This window comes from Pezoporus occidentalis, unplaced genomic scaffold (assembly GCF_034315485.1).
Source record: "Pezoporus occidentalis ecotype Australia unplaced genomic scaffold, CSIRO_AGI_Poc_V1 ctg63, whole genome shotgun sequence".
Taxonomy (NCBI): domain Eukaryota; kingdom Metazoa; phylum Chordata; class Aves; order Psittaciformes; family Psittacidae; genus Pezoporus; species Pezoporus occidentalis.
The window spans coordinates 971,378-990,935 of record NW_026915977.1 but is presented as its reverse complement, the minus strand read 5'-3'; positions in this window follow the sequence as shown (position 1 = coordinate 990,935).

The following is a 19,558-nucleotide window of genomic DNA, read 5'->3' as shown; positions in this document are numbered from 1 at the left end:
TTGTAAAATGAAATTAATAGATGCTGTTATTAGGATTTACTGGTGTAGGAACTGCCACCTACATGTACAAGCAAAAGAAACCATTTCTGATATAAACACAGCTTTTATTTGTTTTCCTAAAATAGAGATAACTAAAAAAGCAGAAAACCAAAATCAAAGAATGTGACATGAATCAATGCAAGGAAACAAAATAGTAACATCCTTTATTTTCTACTGACTGGGCTTAACACGGCTTGTGGTCTTTTGGTCCCATAGATGTCATTGTGAGTTATGTCAGTTTAGGCTGAAAGAGTAGATTGAAAATGTTGGTCTGGATTGATCCATCCCCCTCCTCTGTTTCAAGAGGATTAAGTTGAAACCTTTTACTCCAGAACTAAAGACCTATCAAAGCTACCTTTGCTATTTATAGTTGTTTAAGGTTGTCACACCTCCATCTCAAAGTCATTGAACAAGACTCCATTGAACCAGGTAATGCGTACAAAGAAGGGTGGAAGGGAAGATGTTTTGGCATTTCAGCTACTCAGAGATCAGCTCCGAGAATTGAAGGAGGCAACTGAGTCAGAGGGAAGTATGAGGAAAGACTGAAACAGTGCTGGTCAGCTTGGTAGGGTAGGAAGCATGGCTCTGCTGAGCTGCTGAGAGAGTCAGAAGGCAACTCCTTGTTATGGGGACAGGCACAGGGAGGCATACATAGGCAAAACCTTCTTTTCTACGTGCAGTCTGTCCCCTTCACCCAAGCAAAGTAAGTGAAATGCAACTACTGGTAGGTCTCAAGTGTCCGACCCCTGGATAAAAATCTGGCCCTGAGGCTGTCATACATATTTTCTGGGTCCGATACGTACCTTTCTTATCTCTTCTTTCTCTTTCTGGCTTTCTCTCTTATGATGTATTTCTGTATTCATAATTTTGCCTTTTTTTCAGACATTTTAGCTTCTCTTCCTGATTTCTTTGATTAGGACTTTAAGAGTAAAATAAGGATATACGAAAGCTGTCATCCCTGCCCCCCATTTTCACCATGAAAAAGACAACACTTTCTGTCTTTTGAAATTAAGTCTGTTTTTTGCCTATGATAGATTAATCATAAATTTTCTGTTTAAAGAGTAAATAAGCCATATTTATTTTCCATTCACGAACTCATTATTTTCAAGACTTAGGATGTAGGCTTGGAATATGTAAGACCATGTAAATCTCCAGAGTAAATAACATGGCCAAAAAGTTCATTTCTTTGCCACACTATGACTTCAATACAATAAAAGGTCAGATGTGCAGTAAATTCACTGAGGCCAGGACACTATCCTTATAAATCTTACTGTCTTCATGTCAAAGTGCCAGATACTGGGCTTTTCTTATTTTTTCACCCCTCCATAACAATATTTGAATTTCTTATAAGACACCCATCCATGTACCCCAACTAAAACATAAAATCAAAACCAACCAGGCCGCACTTTGAAAAAGAGGCCCTTCACTGCACAAATTTGTCTTGCTACAGAGACAGAAGAAGAGCAAATGTGACAAATGATATGATGTTGTTCAGTGTAGTGTTATTGGAAAGTGTTCGGACGTTACAGAGGTGATCTCAGCATCTATATGAAAGACTCCAAAATAGAGGAAAAGTGATAATAGAACCATAGAATCACAGAATGGTTTGGATTGGAAGGATCTTAGAAACAGCCAGTTCCAACCCTCTGCCATGGGCAGGGAAGTGTCACACTAGACCATGTCACCCACAAGGCTCTGGCCAACCTGGCTTTGAACATTGCCAGGGATGAAGCATTTATCACTTCTTTGGGCAACTTGTGCCAGCTCCTCATCACCTTCACAAGGAAGAACTTCCTTACGTCTAAGCTGTACTTGCCCTGTTTAAGTTTAAACCCATTACCCTTTGTCCTATCGCTACAGTCCTGATGAAGGGTCCCTCTCCAGCATCCTGGTAGGTCTCCTTCAGATATTAGACTAGTCCTGAAATTTCAAGTCTACTCAGGAAACATAGAACATTTTTTGCTCTTTCTAACTTCAACATACTTATTTCAAGTGCTGCTGTTCACATCATGCAGTGTTTCTTTGTCTAATCAGAAATGGAAGATTGTCAATGTTGAAATATCTTATTTCAGATCATCAGCTGGCAAATATCATCCAGTCTCTATTACATATCTATTTGCATCAGCTGAGGTTCTGACCACAGATGTTTTCCTGCCAGTGAGCAGGAAATGAGCATTCATGCAAGGCAATAAGAGTAACCTGAAAGCTAGAGAGCCTTCTATAAACTGTTCATGCCTAGAACAAAAGGATTTCTATATGTTCCTCTTTACAGAAGCTCTTGACTTTTGGATAACTCTATAACACAGGCAAAAGGGAAGCAGGACCATATACACTTGAGTACTGCATTCCTTGTGATTAGGGAAAACAGATTAAATCTGGCTCAGAGCTTTTAGTGACTCATTTTTCATTCCATATGTGCATTCATGTGCTTTAGTTACTGTTAGTCCAGCAAGAAAGGATGAAGAGGTAGGAGAAATCTAAGCTGTTTGAACACCCTTTAATGTAAAATAAGTAAAGCTAAACCCGTGTTCCTGTAATTGGAGGAAAACATACATTATATATCATAGTTTGGGATCTAGAGGCAGTTGCTGGAACTGTTATGGGGCTGGATATCTTCCTTTTGTAATGACAAAATTACATTCGTATAGACTCTGTGTATTATAAGGTACTTGATTTTCAACTTACATAGAAACACTATTGCTCATTCTGCATTCAATTGAGAGGACCCTCATCTCAGCAAGAAAAATCCCACTTTTAGCAAAATGGAGAAAAAACCCACAAGCTTTACATAGTTATGTTTAAAATAGCACAGTGGCTGCTTGAAGCCACTCGAAGGTTTTGAAACTTGGAAGGAACTCAGGGAGAGAGAGACACTAAAGGGCACAGCACAGGTGAAGAAGGCATAAGAATGCAATTTATCACCTGCTTGTGAAGTTTATTGCATGAATATTAACACCAGGTGGGTTTCTAAGTAAGACATACATCTATTCCTCAGCCTTGCCAGCAAAATATCATCAGACTTCACAGTATTTTAGTGCTGGATGCAAGTGCATTAGAATACAGGATACTGACACTTTTCAGTATGTCAAATGTATATACTCACATTTTGCAGTAATGGCTATTACCGTAGGCTATAGGACAAATAGGTTTCAATGGGTCTTTTAAAATTACATTTTAAATACTGCCAGGAAATGACCAATGTGCTATCTAACTGCAGGGAGAGCTTGGGAAAGGAAAATGTATTATCCAAATAAGCATTTAGCTCAGAAAGGGCACTGAATACTCCTAACACTTTTGAGCAACACCAGGAGATTAGCTTGCTACAGGCTATCAAGGGCTTGTCAATTTATAATGTTTAATTACAGATATCTTAAGTTATACTTACACCTTGTTAGTAGCTTTGGTTGTTGTCAAGGCATTTTATTGATTCCCAGTTCCAGTTAAATCATAACCAAATAAAAAATACCTACTGAGTTTATGATCTTTGCTAGTAGAAGACAATTTAACCCAAAGTATTTTAAGGGATGCTAATTATTTATTCTTTTCTGCTTACCTACAGGGCTTTTTTTGCCAAAAGCAAACATCTTTTCTAACCTGGCTTTTAGCCAAAGAAAGGAAAAAGCTGGAGGGTAAAAGGAGGGAGAACCTTGGTCTTCGATCCATGAACATAAAGTCATAATAGTTATTTATCACTTTGTTCTGCATTCCCCAGGTAGGAAAAGTAGCCATTACTAAGACCAAGGATTTCCATATCTGGTGATACATATCAAGTACAAACATTGCCATCAGTTGGCTCTTATTATTAAGAACAGGATTCCTTTCCAAGCCAAATTTAATTTCATTTACTGTATGTTGGAACTTTTCCCAATTTCATTTTGTTACTCAAAGCACTATAACTCGGGATTCATAAGTTGCCTTCTATTGATTCTTAGTAATTTTTTTATGGAGAAAGGCACTTTTACTATTAGATGCTTTATTTAGGAATTATGTGTCTAGTCTTCATTCCATATGTAAGTGATGGAGAGAGACAGATCCTTGGCTTGGATGCTTAGACCTTTGGGCTCCCCATGGGCCATAAACTATGTGTTAGTACATAAGTTAAGAGGAGTAAATGTCTCTTTTACAAGGACTTGTCAAAAAGTCCCATTTAAGATCAGGGTCTTGCTAACCTAGGTATGATAAAAACACAGAGGAAGATATGGGCCTTGCTTACCCAAAGAAGAAAGACAGAAATATGAACTGGCATTGCTAGTTTCTGACAACACCTTTTGTTGGTTCTTGATACTGTCCTCTTTCTGCCCTTCTTGGCTTTTCTTTACAAGTCATTGTAGAGAAAACCAGAATAGAGCAGATAAGGGTATGCATTGCTACCAAGAGGAGACTCCAAATCCTGCTCTGTGACCTCTAGAAACAAATTGTCTTTATAGAAAGGCAAAATTAAATTAACATCAAAAGAAAGGGGAAATTATTAATCAGCTCTCTTTTTATATATTATGGTGGTCCTTTAGATGTATTGGGCCCTATGCAAATGCACAGAGACTGGGATCAGATCTTCAGACAGTGGAAGTTATTTTATCTTTCAATGGCTCTTGGATTTTACTACACAGGAATTGCACTGGTTGACAGCAGGTGTAGATGTGACCATTTTTCTAGCAGGCATTCTCATCAGGATGTAATTCATACCTGTTCAAATGCTACTGAGGGTCTAAAATAGATGCACAGAGGTCATATCTGTTCTGCACATGGAAAGGATGGGGTGGAAACTTCAAGGCAGTGTGAATAAAAAGGGATTTGTCAGTGTTCTGGTGGCTGTCAGTGAGAGCTCTACCTGTCAACATAGCATCAGAATCAAAAAACCCCTCACTCTATGAGTGATTATAATGGGTTTAAGCTAACCCGGGTTCTTATAGAAGAGTTATGAATAAAGAAGTGGAAATGAAGAATGGCGGTGTCTTGGCTGCACCATTTGAGATTTTGGGAGGCTTTGTTACATTACTTCTAAAGGTAGTAACGTACAGCTCTTCTAGCTGTCTGGAGCTTTTCCACTGGTAAGATGGTGACTGGGAGCCAGCAGTGCCAAGTGACTGAGAGCCAGAAGTTCAAGACTGTGATGGGTAAGAGGGAGAATTTGAAATGAAGCCTCAGGTGGGGTTGTTTTACAGCTCTTGTGTGCCAATTAAGTATGTAGAATATAATTGGAAACTAGGTCACAGCAAGCTTAAGGTGGGACAGAAGAAGAAGGAATAGCGTTTGAGGTTTATTTTAATTGTATCTTCCTTTCTTGCTTATGCAAGAAGAATTTTGGACATGGTGAACGAAGTTGAGTCTCTGTAGAGATGTTGGGGTAGTAGTGTGGGTACTAGAAGAGGAAGTGATTCCTTTCTCTGTACAAACTGATCACTACTGCACTACTCCACTCCTTTGCACACTAAAAGCACAGCCTTCCTCAGGACAAGCTCCATGAATTTAGGCCCCAAAGTCATAGAAATTAAGATGCAAATGTGATTTAGCCACACTGGGGCATGTGTATGCTCTTAATTAAGCTGATTCCCAGCCCTTTCCCAAGGCCAGATGATGTTTTCAGGAGCAGGGATGTGGCACAGGCCACGGCCTCTTTTTGGGGAAGCCTGTACATGTTAGTGTGCGTGCAGGCTCTCATCCATGTGTTGCGGATGTTCTTCTGCTCATTAGCAGCTTGTGATTAACGGGATGCTAGGCATAAGGTGTCTCTTCTGAACCCATGTTGCAACAGGGCAGCTCTTGTGTTTCAGGTCTTAGTGTGCCTTTGTTGTCTTCTCCGTAGCTCCTGGAACACCAGGGGTTCGGAGCAAGAATCTCATTTACCAGGAGGCAAAATATCATTGGATATGATAGGGCAGGACAAGCCCTCAGAAAATGGGAGAGCAGCAGAGAACAGCAGGATAAAATCGGGGGTAACATGGGCCTGCTTTGCCAGCAAGCAGACACTACTTATGATACAGCCTCCTATTAAATAATGATGACTCACTCTCCAGACAGTAATTTATTTATATGCCTGCTTTAATGTTTTGCAAATCACTGCTTTAAAAAATGCCCAGCTGGAAGAGGGGAAGGCTTGGGAGACAGAGAATCAGCTTGATAGAGAATGAGATTAAATACAAATGACATGGAATTTGACAGCGAGTGCACGTGGTTGGAAATAAAAGACGTAACCATCCCCCCAAGCAGAAAGGCAGCCTCATTGCTGGGGCTGGTTGCTGTAGCTGGAGAGACCAAGTATCTAGTGAATCAAGAAATGGAAAAAGACAGGAAGAGGAAAAGAGGCATTGGCTTATTTTTAGTGACAGCATTTCTTCCAGCCTGAAACAACAACAAACTTAGAGTTTTTCCAGCCAGAAGGGACTGCTTTGATACCATAGTCTGAGTTTTGAAAGATAAGCCTTTGTGTTGTAAGGACAGACCAGCGGAACCACTAAGAAACAGAAGAAACTTTTAAAGTGTAATTAGTGTCACCGAAATGTGTATAGCTCACAGACAGAAAATTAGCATAGGGACCACAGGGGAGGCTTCAATGCATGTTGCAGTGAGTGTGACAGTCTGGGATTGGTATCCGGGTTGGTAAATGGGTAAGGACAAGTGGATGAGACAAGGCCAGAATTCCTATTTGACTTCTAATTGTGGCACAGAGTATTTCCTGTGCCTGTGTGCTTTGATTCCCTAAGAGCGTGTGGAAAGTAATGCCTTCATTTGTGGAGTGTGTTCAGCTTAGTACATATGAACTGCTTTATAAATGGCCAAAGTGGGACTTCCAGGGGACTGACTGTTTCAAAGGCAATGGGGTTGAGCATCAAATGTACTGTTGGTGCTTTTGAGAATCTTCCCTAACTGCAATTAATATTAAAGCACTTCAGCTGATGCCTTCAGTCACTAACCCAGACAGGTTTCCTGTTCCCTTCATGCTTAAGATTTGCTGGAAGTTACTCCAGTAGCTGAGCCCTCTGGAACAGCTCAGCTTCTCCTGGCATTTCACTTTGTGATGATTATTAACTTTAATATATCCCGCTTTTATTGACACTACTTCCATATCTATCCACCTGACTTTAACCATGCCTGGATACACAACCTGCAATTTGAGCTATTCTCATTGTTTAGAACTAATGCTTGAAATCCAGACAGGGATTTTGTTGTTTGCTGGACAGCAAGAGCTTGGCCAACTGCATTCACTCCCTTTAATAAGCTGAATTACAACTTCTGCAACAACATGGCCAAACAGGACCGCCCATTGCTCCTCTTTAAAAGGGGTCAGGTTCATCGTTGCAGATTTAAAGGTAACCAAGGTCATGCCTGCATGGGAGGCTCAGTCCCAGCTCCTCTGCCCAAGCTCTTAGCTGGCTGGATATGAGCCAGCTCCTGTCAGGAAGTCATAAAGCTCCTAAGTCTTACATGGTTAGTCTTCTCCAGAAGGCCTAATGTGCTAATGTGCTTATGCAACTTCTGGATGGGAATGCAATGAGAGAAACTCGGGTCTTGGTGTATGCTAATATAGCAATGCTTTCTCCTCAGATGTTCACATACTAATGCTTCATGTAGTTCGTGCTTTCCAGAAAGCTACTGGGAAAGGCTGAACCCACAAAATAAGGAGGAAAACACATGGTAGTCAATCACCTTCTCATCATTGCTCATCATCAATTCTTTGCTCCTGTGAATTTAAACTTACTTGTGCTGAGATTTTGCCATGAGCTTCAGTGACGCGGAAGCAATCACTGTAGTAACTGCTCCTTTTTCACACTGGGATAAGTCAGACCTTGGCCAGGTCTGTCCTTTTTGTGTGCTGTGATCTGTCCCAGACCACAGCATAATTTGATTAATGCTGTATTTCTGTTTAATATGTCTGCCGGCAATTCACATAAATCTGTTCCATCAGTTGGCTGCAAAGTGCTCATCAATAAATCCTAGCCTAGTGGCTGCTTTAAAAAGTAGAAAACCATCTGGATTCGGGGCTCAGTTGTCTGTTTAAGCCACCACCTATAGAAGGCAGGGCAGTGTGTGGACATACAGCACCATAGAGAAGGGCTGCATGTGCTGTAGCTGGCAGTGAGATTCCCTCAGGAGTTCTGGGATAACAGAGGTGACAGCGTCCTTGGAAACTGCCAGTGTGGATACAGACAGGGGTGTGTGTATGCAGGGGGTAGGTCCTGCCATCTGCTTTCCTGTACAAATACATGTCCAGGACCCACATGGGATCCAAGCAAATGTGACCTTTCAAGGTGCAATTCAATTGCTTTCATTATGATTATTGCATCGGGTGCTGTTATCCTCAATTTGTCTGCTTTTCTGCTTGTTACTCTCTTCTTTTCCCCCACCCCTTGCTGTTCTGCTCTTTGCTTAGATGCCTATTGGGAGCATTCAGTTCCACTTAGTTTTGATTTCAGTGGAATACTTTTTGACATACAGAAAGAGCTCGGTTGGGGATTTTGTTCTCCATCCTTTCCTGAGGTATGTGCATTTCCTCGTGTGCTACTGTGTGGACTATATACGGGTTTTGCTCCTCCGGAGACAGGGAGGAATATTGTTTTGATCTCCAGTTGCTTTGCAATGTCACGATCTCTTTATGCAACGCATTCAAAGTTTAATGGTAAGAAAAAACAGGGTATGTGTAGGATGGACTGTACATCGCGACAGCGAGTTAGTAATTTTCCATCTTAAATGTGACCTTCAATATGACTTAGCTTTTCTTTTCCCTTCTCTTTGCTTCGCAATTCATATCAACATCACAACACTGTTCGATTCCTGTTTGTTGAGCCTGCTTTCATTTAGACCTGGAGTCAGGGTCCTGAGTGTAGTGGAATTACTTCACAGCAAAGAGGGAATTGCAGCCCTTCAGCTTTGTCTTTTTTTGTTGGCCTTCCCTCTGGATGTTATCTCAAGAAACACACCCTTGAGGACTCTTTGTGGATATCTGCTAATATATTCATGGTAAAGGTCTCAACATTTGCACAAAATATGATGTAGATTATAAAAAATATGGCTTTTTGATAAATTAGCTGCTCTCTTGTGTCCTACCATTGCAATGAGCTGTGGAAGTTGTTGCGATGGAAAATGGGCAAGGAAAGACCTAGGTTATAAAAAGCACAGCGTATCAGCGCAGATTGCTCCTGTTGGGAAGGTATTCTTGACTTGATACCCATAATTGCTGCAGCAATCAGCAGAAACTTACCTTCCCTCCAAGCAAATTAAAAGTAATATTTCCATCTAGACATATGCCAGAGCACTTTTTGTTACTTTTACTTTGATAGATATTTTTTTCTGCTCACTGCTCTTGGCCCTGTTTAAATGCAGTCTAATAAACCCCAGAATGGCAGTAGATTCTTCTTTAAGAATCCAGCAAGCTTTAGGCCAGATCACTTATTTGCTTTCAGCCCCTGTCTTGATCTTCAGCTTCCTTATTACCTACTTGGACTCTTCTGTGTGCAAAGCTGGAGTTTAAAACCATGCAATTCCATCCAGAAGGCTTATGCCACTTTTATCTCTTTTTCTAACAGTGCAACCCCCATCTTGAGCACAGTGACACCACCAGCAGCTTGGAAAAGGTCTTTTTCCTGATCTTGTTTTTTGTATTCTTAGTTCATTTACACAGAAACAACAGAAAAAAAGATGAGAAAACAGAAAATAAACTAATTTCCAGGATTTCACAGATCATCTCATCTTGTTGCATTAACTAAGAAATAAGACCCAAGTCTCAGCAGGGTGTGTGGGTTTGATAATCTGAAGCTATTCAGCACTGTGGGATGTGTCTCCCTTAGCCAATCAATATGGTTTTGGCAAATGGCAAATTAGTTAACACTATCAGGAGAAGTTTTCTCTGCTCACTGTTTAACCCACAATGACTAGTGCAGGCTAGCTGAAAGCATGCTCCATCTGCTTCCATTCCCTGCGTGTGCCAGGTTGCAGATCCCATGGTTTTAGAGGTGAATCACCATCCCTGCCTGTGGCAGGGGGCTGGAACTAGACGATCTTTAAAGTCCTTTCCAATCCAAACCATTCTGTGATTCTGTGTTGCTGCTGAGGAAAGAATATGCCCATGTTTGCCATGATGACCTGAGATCTCTCTTAACATCAGATAAGCTGGAAGAAGAAAACACTTTCTTCTAAGAAAACAAAGGTGTGGGCTTTTTCTGTTAGAATATTGGTTGCATATACAACATTTCCAACAACGTTAAAGAGGGAAGCACTAATGAAGTGCAGTTTAGATCATGATTTCTTAGCTGCTCCAATCCTTCAGAAATTTAAAGCCTTCCTGTCTGCTTCCCCCTACTCCCAGTCTTCTTTAGTCTCAGAATATATCACGAATCAAAGTGGAATCTCTCTTTCTCACTTGCTTCTCATTTTAATTTCCTCCTTCTGCTAAAGAAGAGCGTAATATTATAAGTTTAATATCTTTATTGCACAGGAGTGCATAAAACTGTACATATAGAAGAGAAAAGACTGCTTTGGAAAACACAATTAATACTTCCTGATATCTATTTGAAGCATTCAACCTGATACCCCATAGAATCACATTTGTCTTTTCGATGGCCATACCATGTTGCTGGCTCACAGCCATACTCTAACTGACATACCATGTTATATTTTTCTGGCAACTGTTTGCACTTTAAAGCTCGAAGCTTTACTAGATTAATTGTTCCTAGGCTTCAAGTGTATGACCCTTATAACTTCAATGTATTAAATCTCATCCCATTTCTGTTATTTCACTTCCCATTTAATTATTTCGGTGGATTGCACTTCTCTGTGTCAGATGTCTCCCAGTTTGTCATCAGTATAATTAGTGTATTCTTAATTTTGCCAGGTTTATTACTGAAAGCAATAAACAAGATCACTAACAGCCCCCAATACTTGAAAGTCTTCTCACAAAGTCTCCTCTTTCCTTCTCCTTCAGCCCAGTCCACTGACATCCTCTAATTGCCTGTCATACTCTTACTTACCTTTTAGCTACTGTCCTTCCCTTGTTCTTCCACTGAACTAAACACTTTATTTGGAACATCTTATTAAAAATTTTATGTACATTTCAGTGAGTTAATCTAACATCTAAATCAGCTGTTTCCAGAGGATGAGTGTATGTGACAACAAAAAACTCTTTGCCATATGAGTAACAAAGGAGAAAATGCTTTTCCTTTTATATCAGGGATCATAAGTAATGACATATACTGTGCAGTGCTCTATCCCCTTGGAAAGATGGCATCTGCTTTGAGTACGAGGCTTGACTACATAAATCCCTGAGGTCTTCTTCGAAAGGAATTTTTTCCAAGACAAAAAAGTCAGCCTTGAGAGCTGAGGAAAGGAAGACAGCTCCACTGACCTTGAGAACAGGCTTCCCAGATGGGCTGCACAGTCTCTAGGCTGGACAAAGCCTTGTGTAACTTGGTGAGACCTCAGAGCTGACCTTGCTTTGAGCAGAGACTTATGACGGTCCTTCCAACCCGAATTTTCCTATGACCCTATGATCCCACATCTTACTTTACTTCATCTAGCCAAAAGTGATGTATCTAGGCTCCTGTTTACCACATCATTGATAAGAGAAAGACATGTCTACAAAGGCTTCCAGTTGAACTAAATAGGTCATTGGTCTTCACTGACTTCATAGAGATATTTTGTAAGACCAGAGCTTAGATTAGCTGTGACTTTACTTAGTTAAGGTTGTGAAACGAATCCCATCTCAATCCATTACTTCATATTGCTAAGTAAAACATGATGCAGTAGACTGAATTTGGATTACAATAACATCCATGTAAACCTTCACTAGGGTGCCTTGACTGACTTTTTTTTTGGATGGATATGGATTTTTACTTCCAGAACTGAGAATGTGAAGAAAGGGGAAGGTCTTTGAATATCTTCTGTTGTGTTTTCATTGAGTGATGGTTTGTTTCTCTTTCCTTTTTCCCCAATATCATTTGATAATGAGAAACTCCTCTTTCACCACTCTGTCTAGAACTGCTACGAAAAAGCTTTCTGCATGTACATGTTCAGAGAGCGTAAAATAAAGCTGCCTGAATTGCTAGGAACAAACCTCAATTTCCTCAAATATACACAACAAACCACCACGTACGTGTAACACACCACACTGCACTCTCTCCCAGCCTATAAACCGTGACTGCGGAGGGAAAACATGGTAAAATATCGCCTAGGGATAGAGTGTTACTGATACTATGAATGCAATGCATAAAGGCTGAAATTTCTTCATGTAACACTGAGGCAACTCTTTTTTTTTTTGGTTCTGAGGGCAATATTTCACTCTGCAGTTCCTTAAAACAAAAGGCCAAAGAAATATTATGACGACTCCCCTTGTGATTTTTTGCCACACAACCATGTAGAACCCACATGGTTTTATTCCATTTCCTTTTAAACACCAGCTACTAATGAATAATGTGCAGGTTAAATGTGTTTCATATATATAATAGAAAAATAACTCGAAGAAAAAAATGCTTAGGCTATAAAGTCAAATAAGCAAAATTCAGGAAATGCCACAGTTAATGCTGTTCATGCAACTTGACCTTGCCTCTCTTGTGGCTGGGTTGCAGCTATGGCATGTTATTTTCCAAAGGCACATATTGCAAATTGCTATTTTAATCTGCTTCTTTGTGCCCCTACTAAAAAAGTATCACATTTCCAAAAAGCTCCTGCTTGGAAAATAAGTCTGCTTATTTTTACTTTGGGTCTTCAAGCCTTCTGTCCCTCTTGTCCTCAACTTCTGCCCTTGCAGGAAAAGAATATAAACCAAACTAAATGAATAAATCAACCGAAGAAAGTAGGCATAAAGTATGCTTTACAAAATGTTTTACTGTCAAATAAGGAAAGCCAAGGGTTATTACTTCATGTAGCACTATTTTGGCCCTTGCGTGAGAAAGGTCTGGTTGAAATCAAGTGGAGGATGGCAGTGGAAATCTTTACATCCTTCTACAGTGTATTGCATTGGATTACTGGGGGCTGGTGCTGCTTTGAGGAATTCAGAGCTCCAGTAATGAATGCTGTTTCTGCAGGCTGTGGAAAACTGAATCCCAAGGTTACAAAGGGTGTTTGCTGTTGTAGATATAGGAAGGGAGCAAGGCTTGAATCACAGCTCAGCACCTAAATTTCAGGACTTATTTCCTTCAACAAATACTGGGATTGCCCTAGGGATGAGCATGGGACAAATGCCCTGACAAAACTTCCTGCACTGCTTGTAAGATGGTTTATGAATGCCTTGTGAAACCACCTCTCATAGGTTTTTTGAAAACTACATTTCTCTCTCTATTAGTTTTCTTTCTTAGCCTTGTAAACACATATGGGGTGAGTTAATTTTACACAGTTATTGTCTGCCAGTTATTACTTTCTGCGTCATGAGGTTTATTTGGAAAAGAAAGTGAGGGTGTTGCTCCTTCAAGCATCAAGCAGATGTTCAACGCTAGCAGTGAAAGCAGCCCCTCTGAAATCATTTAGATTATTTGTATGTGGGAGGCTGCACAAACCTGCATTTGCAGGAATGGGGACCTCTTAGTTAAAAATAGTACATGTATTGGGTAAATGCCCAAGATTTCCAGTTATCTACGACTAGTCATAGAGATACTGCTTGTGCTGTTCTCTTCCCCCCCAGAACCTCCTTATTAAACGTATACTGGGAAAAGGGCAGCAGATAGACCTAGAGACAGAAATAGCAGTGTTTTATTGTATTTGTCTGTGTACGTTCAGCTACCACCAGCATATGGTGGCTCCTCCTCCACAGCCCATTTTCTCCTCAGCCACTCTAATTAAAATTGGCTGAGAAGGGATCTATGAATCTTTCTTTTTCTCTTCTTTGCCATCACATATTAAAAGGTGAAAGCTCAATATCATAGCAGTGAACCTTTGCCTGATGCCTGAGTCATATTACATTTCTCCAGGCAGAGAGACCTGTTATTATTCTTACACTTTCAAACACATGTGGCCACATTGTATAGCACATTGTTGCTCTTATAGGCGTAGGAATTTGTGCTGCCTGCACTTTATTTCTGTAGTTTTAGAGCTATTTCTATGTTGAGTTCCTTACAACAGAACGCAGACCTATTTCAACTGTTCTTATTAATGCCTACCAGTAATTTTAGGGTTCCTAAAAGATATAGATATTTGCATTTATTTTTTAACTAATTCTTTAAGTAACCAAAGAAACAAAATGTATGCTTTTTTACAATACTGTATTTGGTTCTCCATTCTTTTAAATAACAGATAATACAGCCCTTATTTTCTTTCTGATAGGAAAATGGAGCAGAAATAGTATAGACTCCAAATTTTACCTCATGACAAGAATAAGACCATATCACTTAAGTGCTTTTTGTCTCAGTTTCCTCATTTGCAAAATAAAAATACTAATTATATTCGTTTGGAGATACAGCACATATTAAAGAGTTGCCCAAATTTTATAAAATCATAGAGTCATAGAATGATTTGGGTTGGAAGGGACCTTAAAGCTGCCCTAGTTCCAACCCTCCTGCCACAGTTAGGGACACCTTCCACTACACCAGGTTGTCCAGTCAGGCCTGAAATCCATTATGGTCTTGAATTTCTATTAGTACAGGAGAGGAGACTTGTTTAGCTCCAACTCTGACCAAATATACTGGGGGGAGGGGGGGGAAATGCACTCCTGCACTGCCACTTTTGCAGCTGATTTTATGCAGAGCATTTCTAATTTCCTTGATAAGTGCAGGCAAAGTCCATCTAAGAACTCTTCTCCTTGCTTCATGCCATGATATTCCTGAAGTCTCTGATGGAAAGATTGTTTTGTACCTAAAAGCCCTCATTAAAATCACCCCTAGACTTATAGCAGTGACAAAAGCTTTGCAAATCCTCCTGCCTTTGTGCCAGGGAGCCAGCCAGCGCACAGTGCCTTAAACCTTTGTATTCATAACAAGGACAGAAAAAGCTATAGGCACACACCCAGGCAAATCGGAGAACCTGAGATCTTCACATCTCTCTGGAAACTTCAGCTCCTTCAACAAAAAGCTGCACATTCTGAGTTTTCATGAACGGCAGATTTCTGACCCTGAACTGCAATTGCAGATGTAGAAACAATTGAGCAACAGCAACAAGAACAACGAGAAATCCTGACAAAAGAACAAAAAGAAAATAAAAAAGGAAAAATAAAGACCATTGTTTCTTTTATGCAGGCTTATAGACCTCTACAATAGCTAGAAAACTGTACTTCAAATGAGACCTCTTAAATCATGCATAATTTTCCTCGGGTGTTCATTTGCATGAAACCGCAGTAAGAAACTGATGTTATAATTTGACTATTTAAGTTAAATTTTGTTTAATGCCTTTAAAATGAAGGGGTTTGGGAAAGAAGGATTTTGGAAGAGAAGGGGTTAGAAAACAATGGAAAACCTCCTGATTAATATTGCCATGAATAAATAGCTTCCTTCAGGGGACAACAAACTGGGTTGATGTACTGTGCATACCAGAAGCTGAAAACATTTGAGGAGCTTGGGAATTCATATGCTGCTTTTTCAAGTGTAATTTTTATTTCCTTCTTCTCCCCCACTCTTAGTCAGGAAAACAAGCCATTACAGGGGTTTGGGAGCTGAGATGCTACCTGCTGGCGTAATTTATGCAGTAATATTTGCTGAATTTTTGATGTGGAGAAGAAAAACTTGCCTTAAATGCCAAGCACATCCCTGCATAATTACATTTGTCTTAATCTTTTGCTCCACGGTTAGTCTACCAAAAAACAGAGGCCTGATTCTTACAAAACAAGAAAGCAACACACACCTATATGAAACACTGCAAATTAGGTGGCAAGGACTAAACGTGAGGCTGTCAGTAGATGATCTTACTTTGGAGACATATGAACTCCTTCATCAGAGGTCTCAGAGTGCAAGCCTGTACAGACTCAGGCCCACATAGCTGAATTAAAATGTTAACGATAGGATTGCACTTTTTTGTGTCTTTGGGTTCTTGGCCTTGTCTTTGAGTAGCAATTTCTTTCTTGACATTGTCATCAGCTTTTATTGAGGGGTTGAGGCAATATCAGACCACGCTTCTGCCTTCTCTGTAATGGCAAATCTCATAGCACTGAAAAATGAAATATTTCCCTGCTTACACTTACTTTATCTTTCTCTTTCTGTATTTCCCTCAAAGTGATGAAAAGGGAAACTTTGAAAGAAAACAAACTTCTTCCAAGCCACGACACTGTAGAAGCTGATTTACATCCTTAAGCAGATTAATTAACAGTAGGTCAAATTTTAAGCCTGCTTTATAAGGTGGTGACCCTTTCAGGGCTTCCACCTTGCAATCTTACCCCAGACATGCCTTTTGTAGCCAGCCTGTGCTCCTTGTACCTAAAAATTCTTATTTCAAATACTAAACATTAAAGATAAAAATGAAAAGGGAAAAATCAATGTGAAATGGAAATGAAAGGTTTATTCTTGTGAAGTGGTTAATGTGATTAGCTTTACTGCAAAGAAGAGCTGGTAAAGCTGCAGTTTTGATCCCTCTCTAGCCTGGGAGCTGTAGCCAGGTTGTACAGCACGCTTTAAGATCTCAGTGCTCTTAGACAAGGGGACCAGCTCTTTGAAGCACTTTTGTTTTCTTCTCCCTTTCTCTCTTTCTTTCCCCAGGTGGACAGGAAAACTACAGAGTATATTTAAACAGCCTAGATATTTTCACAGTCTGTAAGACTGTAAGTCTTATAATCTATAAGTCTATAGACATATAAGACTTATAAGTCTAAAAGTCATATAAGACTTATAAGTCTCTGAGTCTTATCAGACTTATAAGTCTGTGAGTCTTATAAGACATCCAGTCTATCACCATCTGGCTAGTAATAGTCCTCGTGGTTTGCCTTATGACCACCAGCATCAGGACTGATTATTTTCAGCTGTTGACTTTGCACTGAATATAGTGATAATGGACCCTTAAGTCCCAAAGTGCTTTATAGGGGAAAAGCCCTGAAGAGACCTCTGTATTTAATGAAACAAGTTAGTAATGGAGCTAGGAATATTCACCATGTCTCCAGCCTCACATCTACTTATTTTGGAGATGAAGTATAAGATGCAGAAAGTACATGAGGAAAACAACAGAATCACAAAATAGCCTTGCCACAACCACCACATTCACCACCCATGTGTTAAGCAAAGCACATGTTTTCTTTAGGAGCTGGAGCAACTTCCACTGGTCCTACTCTGTGCAGAATAGAAACATTTTCATACTGTTCCCTGAGTAAAGCATTTTAATTTTCCTAAAGAAAACATGTACTTTACCTAACACATTAGTGACAGATGTGGAATGCTCTTCGTGATCAACATTGCTGAACTTTCCTCTCTGTTTTGCTCAGCACAATCACAATAATCTAGATTGTAAGGGTGAAACCAGGAGGTTTGTGCATACATTTGCTTGAAGACAATGAAATCCTTACAAAGAAAGCTGATAAATGCTGCTTGTTATTAACTAATTAGTCAAGACTTCAGTTTTTAGTTAAAGATCTGCCTCCATCAAGGTCGGTGCAGGACAGAGACATAGCATCATGTCCATCTGTTCATATACTGTGTCTAAGGAAAAGAATGAAGCATAAAGATAGCTCATCTGGCTTAAGGCATTTACAGGACAGGTATTTTACCCTGAGATAGCTGTTGAGCACTGCTTTACAGACAAGAGAGGGAAAGAAATACTCCTATAGTATACAGTTTATTTCACCACAAGTAGATACCTGAAATGCATACTGTGATGGTGTGTACTGTGAACTCCTGTGAGAACCACAATTGTCCAATTCAAACACAGACACCAACACTACATAAAAGTCAAAACTTAGAAGAGAAACGAATCCCACCAAAATTCCTTTTTCTACACAACTTTTTTCCTAACTTTATTTCTTGGTTTGGTATAAGTATTTTGTTTTGCCTGAGTTTATGTGAATTTTATCAATGTCTATAAGGTTGGGAGGAGAAATAATGACAAGAAAGCAAAGGCTGTTGAGAAGGTAGTGGATGAAATTTATCAAGGAATTATACATCCTGGAGTCTAACATGATCTGCAATAGCTGATAAATTCAGGAACCAAGAGGACTACAGAAAATTACTTAGATGAGGAAATAAGCATCTGTAGGTAGCTCATAGGAGACCACATCACTGAAGGGATATGAAAGAGCGAGGAAAGCTGGTGGGGAATGGTGCAGAACAGTGAATAGATCAGATGGGTAATCCATAGCTGGTGAGATGTGATGTACTTGTGCCCTTGACCTCTACAAGGCAGAATGCCAGAGGCTATGAGATAATGGACCTTACCTTTAACTCAAATTATGTTTTGGCACAAAAGGTCCCAAGCGGATGAAATGTTGACAGGGAAATCAATAAGGCAGCATTAGGCAGACCTGATGGCTGCAAAATCTTATTATTACTAACTGTCAAAGAAGAAATGACTGATGCAACCTAGTCATTACTAATTATTTGCATCTCCTAGAGATGCTACACGACATTCACGGGGCAGGCCCTGGTCATATTGACAGTAGGAAAGTCTGTACCTCGAAGACTTTATTCAGCCTTATATTAGAATGAGAAATGGGCGCAGAAATGGCTTGTTCAACATAAGACCAGAAGCTGTTCTTCCACATAAAGAGTTTAGTGGCCTTTTTGCTATTTATTACTGTAAATGAGGTCCCTCTGCTGAGGATAAGAGTTTAGTGGTACATGCAGCCTTCTGTATGCTTTATTTCATCTGTTTTTCTCCTTGATTGTAACAAAAGCCATTATTTTATAAGGACAAAGTTTCATGTAGGATTACAGCACCAGGATATAAGGTAAATACACCTTACAGAGCCTTTCTGCATATGACAAGTTAAAAATAAGGCAGTAAGAGTCTATCCTATTGGTGTCTGCAGCACTGTTTCCACCATCAGCCTTCCTGTTTTACAGGATTTATAAATCAGCTTTGAAAATTTTCTCCAGGCTAAATTTTGGCATAAAAGGTCACAGCCAAGACTTGTTTTCACTAAAACTCATTAAAAATGGTTTGATGTTTTAAATTACACTGAAGCAAGAGAGGAAAAATTCTATTTCTGTGGCTTTTAGCATTTCCTCCCCCGCAGTCCCATCCAATTTGAATTACAATGCATCTGAATAACTGTGTTATGGTACCACTTTCTTTTTTTGTGGTGTTGCCATCCAGTCTTTCTGTGGGTAAGACAACCGCCTTCTAATCTCCAGAATGTGCAGCTCAGCTGCTGAACACAGTTGGAAAACATTGTTATTTCAGAAGTGGTTTTCCTCTTTGAAAATGTTATAAAACCTTTGACAACCTAATGCCCTCTGCACCCAATTGCAAGCCCATCTCATTCTCTCTGCTGACCTCAGTGGACACTGGACGAAGCAGTGTAAGGACCAAATGTCACTCCTTTGGATAATTTTTTCATTTAAGTTATGACATGGGTGGCTGGAAGAGGGAATAGCAGATGAAATTAAGCATTGGTAAACAAGAAGTAACTCAAGTGGAAAGAAGCAACCATAAATACCCATCCTCAGCGAAAGGCTCTACATTAACTATT